The sequence below is a fragment of the Armigeres subalbatus genome, chromosome 3, assembly GCF_024139115.2.
Source record: "Armigeres subalbatus isolate Guangzhou_Male chromosome 3, GZ_Asu_2, whole genome shotgun sequence".
In the NCBI taxonomy this organism is placed as follows: domain Eukaryota; kingdom Metazoa; phylum Arthropoda; class Insecta; order Diptera; family Culicidae; genus Armigeres; species Armigeres subalbatus.
The window spans coordinates 152,506,320-152,512,053 of NC_085141.1; the positions used below are offsets into that span (position 1 = coordinate 152,506,320).

The window sequence follows — 5,734 nt, forward strand, 5'->3', positions numbered from 1 at the left end:
CCACGTAGTGTTTTATCACCAATGTAATATTAAAGTTCAATAAAACTAGTTGTATGTCATACATTGATTTTGCATGCCTTTGTGTAATAATTGTACAAGTACATTTGTGAAAATTAACAACACAATTCACATAAATATCAATGGAAAAAGCCGCATAATATGGAAATAATGAGGTGTATGTAAAACGAACGTTATGTTCAAATCACCCAAAAATGCCCAAACTACACCATCATTCCACCCAAACCACCCAACCCAATAAGCAGTTAGCCTCAATGACACGCCTCTTCTTTCCTTCCAAAGCAGGAAAAAAATGGCAGCAAACGTAACGAGCGCACGAGAAAGCATGTACGAATGCGATTTTTATTTCCAACGATGAAATTTTTACAACTGTGTTGATGCGAGCGGATAAAGTCATCGGCTTCGGTCTCTATAGCGCGTGTGTTAGTTTTCGTGTTCCACATTTGAAGCTTTGGAAAGCTTTGCTTGAGAGGTTAGCATCATCAATAAAGCACGAAAGAAGCAACACAAACTTTAATGCTGTCAGTATACACGGTGCGAAATTTATTCATTGAATGTGGAAATGCTACACACTTAATTTGTTTTACTCAATATTGTGCGGTTACTTGCTGAGTTTTTTTTACTTTATTAAACTGTTTTTTTAATGTACAGATTATATTCAACACCATACTTGCTAAATGGACACGGTCGGTTAAAGTGGCTGGTCCTTATTGCCTGATTTTCTCAAAATTGCACGCGGCGAACCTTTCATGAAAGGTATTATCAATTTCCCACCTTATCGGCCGCGACGAATTGAAATCGTCGCAAAACAAATTGACGCCAAAATCGTCGCCAGCAGAAATGGCCATAAGATCTGTCAAATCAACTGTGAACAAAATTTTATATACTCAATAATCACATTATTTCCCAAAATTGAGCCCTGTTTTTAATGCAGATTGACATTATTTTCTAATAAAACTAACATAATTTTAGAATGAAGATGTTGGCGACGATTTTGATAGTGCCTAAAAATGGTCGGCGCGTTTTGTTACCAAGGAAACAGACAATACCGCCGCGCTTTCTGCACCCCGTTTACTTGATTCTTATGGATGAATAGCATTGCGGTGTATCGTTTGTCGCGGCCGTACCTTTCGACAGTCATTCGCCGCGTGAAGTTTTGTGCAAGTACCCATTTGGGAACATTACAAACGCCGCGCAGTGTATCATATCCAGAAAATCTGACAATAAAGTGTTCGTGAAAGTAGACGTTAGATTAATCGCTGTTGGTTTGAGCGAGACAGAGTATATGACAAAAAAATCAACCAGCAACTTGCGGTTTTTGGTTCGAAATGAACGTTTGTCAGCAATGGAATAATCCATCTAGATTTTCTACTAGATGGCTTTTTGTTGTATTATAAATCTCGCATAACTTTCAAAGGGCCTAAGTAACATTGTTTAATGAATTAATTTGAGTACTGCAATCAACAGAACAACATGAAAACTATTGATTGCAGTATTCAAATTAATTCATGAAAAAAATGTTACTTAGGTGCTTTTGAAAAGTTAAGCGAGAATTCATGAAAAAATGTTACTTAGGTCCTTTTGAAAAGTTATGCGAGAAATGTAATAGAAATGCATGAAGCCAAATAGGACTTTTTGGGAACTAGCAAGTGTTCTTATTGTTAAGACGATCCCCACCAGTGCGTAAATAAAGCCAAAATAGCAACCTCTATCAGGACGCGAACTCGCACCGGTCGTTGGTAAACGGGTTTGGGAAATGTAAACGCAACCTTCGGTGAATAGCGAGTTGGCAAATTTGGCGACCTGCTCCAACCGTTGCCAAACCATCACACGGAAATGTAAAGTAACCCATAAATAAAAATCTGCCGTCTGCTGAAAATGGTTCGGTACTCATCATCAAAACCATTGTGATGGAGGTCAGTTTAGTTTGGATTTCAACTGATTGGCGGTGCTAGTGCATATGAAATAACCTGATAGGTTAGATATCTCGAAATCTGGAATTTTAGAATATTGGCGTCTTCTACAAAGTTGTTCGGGTGGTCAAAACCATCATGACGAAATTAAGTTTAATTTGAAATACAACCCTTGGCGGCGCTAGTGAATTAGAAATAACCTAAAAGGATAGATATTTCGATAGTTGAAATCTTAAGAATATTGCCGTCTGCTACAAAATTGTTCGGGTGATTAAAACCATCATAACGAAAGCAAGTTTAGTAATAATACAACCGCTTGGCGGCGCTAGTGTATTGGAAATAACCTGAAATGTCAGGTATCTCAAAATATGTAATTTTTAGAATATTGCCACCTTCTACAAAGTTGTTCGGGTGGTCAAAACCATTATGATCAACGCAGGTTTACATTAAGATATAACCGCTTGGTGGAGCTAGTGTATATACCTGCTAGGTTAGATATTTCGAAAACTGAAATTTTTAGAATATTGCCGTATTCCAAAAAGTTGTAAGTAGTTTTAGTAGTTTTAAACACAATAAGAAATAAACTGAATAACTGATAGGTTAAATATATCAAAATCTGGAATTTTTCAGAATATTGCCGTATTCTACAAAGTAACTTGCCATAAGACGATTTCGTACAATTCCATTTAATTCCACCACTTGGTTGTACCTTTGACAGATACTACAGTAAGACCATCTTCAGTGTCTCGTACTTGACTCGATTCAACTCAACTCGAGCGCCAATAAGTATTGCGGTTTCAAATTAAACTTCTGGTTTTGACTACCCTTTTAAATCTTACATAATAACCAACCTAACAGATAATTCGGATAACTTTGTAGAAGATGGCCACTTTCTAACTCTAACGGATTTTAAACAGGTTATTTCTCATACATTAGCGCCGCTATACGTATAATTTCCAAACTAAACTAGTCTCCATCATAAATGTTATGGCTACCCGAACAACTTTGTAGAAGACAAAATCTTTCTAAAGCCCCAAACGCAATACAACGGAACGGCGACGGAACCGGAAAATTTGACAGTTAGCCCATATATTTTCTGTCAAATTTGCCGTTTCCGTCGCCGTTCCGTTATATTGCGTTTGGTCTTAGTCTTATAGATCTCGAGATATCCATCTCACTAAATTATTGCATATAAGCTGGCGCCACCTAGCAGATGTGTGTCTAGCTAATCTGATAATCACAAAATGCATTACGCACATATTTATATTACAAAAGTTGGACCGCGTTCTGAAAGATTTGAAAATAAATAATAATATTTTTTCGTGATTTTATTTATTTCCGTGTTTGCCTCAATAGCAACCGGATATTCACCACCGGTGCGAAGCAAGATTGCACTTCAACAACCGTGATAGAAACAACCGGTGCGAGAACAAGTGAATAAATAAAATATGAACGCATTTCGTTCCTATACTAGACACTCATTTGGATACACATCGGTGGGGATCGTCTAAGTTGACTTTTTGTAAATTTATTGGTCAATACTTAAAAGGTGCTGTAAAAAGAAAAGTGCATACTTAGGTTTTCCAAATTTGATGCAGACTATCTTTTGAAAAGGGTCAAACTTGTTTTTATTGATTTTTCAAATGGATATAATCGATAAACGACGATTTTTTTTCTCACAGTCATCTTTTTCTCACACTCAATACACTCAAAAAAGTTTGATTTTCCGTGTATAATATTTGAGTGTGAGTGTCCAATCTGAAAACAAATAGACGTCAAATCATGGCGGGAATCGATTTAGTGTACACGCTTACATGTGACTAACGAGTAATGGGTTATAATTGGGTAAATTTCAGTAACAAAATCGATCAACCCAAAATGAGAGTGAGTGTGAGAAAAGAAGGGCAAATCACAATCTACACATAACTCTTCAAATTGGTGAAATCGGCAATACTCATATTAAGTATTCCTGTACAGTCAGGCAGAGTACAATGTTTTGGTCGTAACTGGTCGCAACTAAAGAAGCTAATAATGGAATATAATATTTTTTGAAGATATAAACCCCTTTTTAATATTACTTTAATTTAAAACAAACTATATTTAGTGACTAAATTAGACAATGTATCATAAAAATAGATTTGCTTTCATTGGTTTAGTTTCAGATGAAAATACACTGAAAATAATTCCGACAAGAAAAGTTTTTGTTAGAAAAACTTTTTTCCTTAAGAGTGCCCAGCTTGCGATGTATGGACGGTTGGTAGGAACATAATCACCTATCTTGAGACAAAATTTCATTTAAATAAAAAGAGCATTTTTCGCAAATCGACTTTTAAAATTTTTAAACTGATTTTTTCAGTGTAGGGCTCAATTTGGATTGTTTCCGATATTCCCGCATAATCATGAACCATTAATAGACCATTCCTCAAACTGTTAATAACGTTAAACAACATTATTCTTACTATTTGGGTTACGTCAGATACAAACGTTAAACTAACCTCACCATAGACAATGTTAACAGTATGATATATTGTTTTTGGCTTTTCAACTATTCGGGTAATAGGCGGTTAAGTATAATTAACATATAGAAATGGAAATTTTCCAGTACATTTTTTCGGCGAACACCTTGTGATATGGTCTGATTACAATCCACGGTTTCAGATAAAATTATACGAGGCGGAATACGGGGTATAATATGAAAACAGTTGAACCATATGCGATTTAAATCTGTTGTACCGTATATCTTACTGTTTATTAATAAGAGTATTATTTGGATAAATTTAATCAAATAAAAAGAAATTTGGCGTTTAATTTCGTTTCATATTTTATTTAAAGAACATAAATATTACTTTTATATTTAAAAACTAATGGATATTGAAAAAGTAATTAACATTTGTTAGCATAAGTACTTGGTAGAATTTTTTTAGCGTGCAGCTATATAGCCTGCCGGACCGCCGCAAGCCAAACAAATTTCCAGAAAAATTAATGTCGCCCTGTAAGAATAATGAAGCGTGAAAAATACATCATATTATAATCATTGCGGAGAGTGTATTAAAACATAACTTACTATTAAATCAGCCATGGCCAACATTATTGCAAAGACGGCACACCGAGCATGCATCTCTTATTTCCATAGATGGTTAATCTGTGAATAGAGCATATATTTGTATTAATGGTATTGATTTATATTTATTATGATATTCAATCACTTACCTTCAAGTTTTACGCATGCATGGAAACTTCATTAAATAAAAACTGAGCACAAACAAATCAAGTAAAACAATCTGGTCTAACGAAACCAGTGTTTGTCACTGCGAATCAAACATGGCTGGATGCTTGAGAAAAAATGCAAATGATAAATACGCACACTCATTCCTCAACCACAACACTTATCATATATTTAGCATGGGATAATTTGATTGATGCGTGTGTGTGATATCATGATGAAACACTATGAGCTGTTGAGATGATACATGTATATCTCATAACCGTATTCCATGTCGTTACTATTACTCTTATTAGTCGATATTAGTTTTTATAATTGTTTCTCATAAATCAATCAGACGTGGAATGCAAAACATTATAAGCAAACAATAAGCCGTATGTTCATCTCATATGGTAGCGTAGATCAAACATGTTGTATAGTGCTATTTCAAGATTAATTAAAAGTCGGACTGCAAGTCGACGGTAATCCAAACTGTAACAATGTAGCTTGATTCGAGTTAATTGTATCTACAGTCCTGCAGATCGTTTTAATTATGCGGGTTTTCACTAGAAATTTTGACTGGTTTTGCGATGGTCACCCA

The 5,734-nt window shown here is 35.0% G+C and overlaps 1 long non-coding RNA gene across 1 annotated transcript; it reads right to left on the reverse strand.

The window, feature by feature from the left end:
* Positions 1 to 4,734: 4,734 nt before the first annotated feature.
* On the reverse strand, positions 4,735 to 5,456 carry LOC134226254 (uncharacterized). Its single transcript, XR_009983437.1, has 3 exons — positions 5,142 to 5,456; positions 4,996 to 5,073; positions 4,735 to 4,921 (listed from the first exon to the last, which is right to left on the reverse strand). It is a non-coding gene; the product is annotated as an uncharacterized LOC134226254 (long non-coding RNA).
* Positions 5,457 to 5,734: the final 278 nt, after the last annotated feature.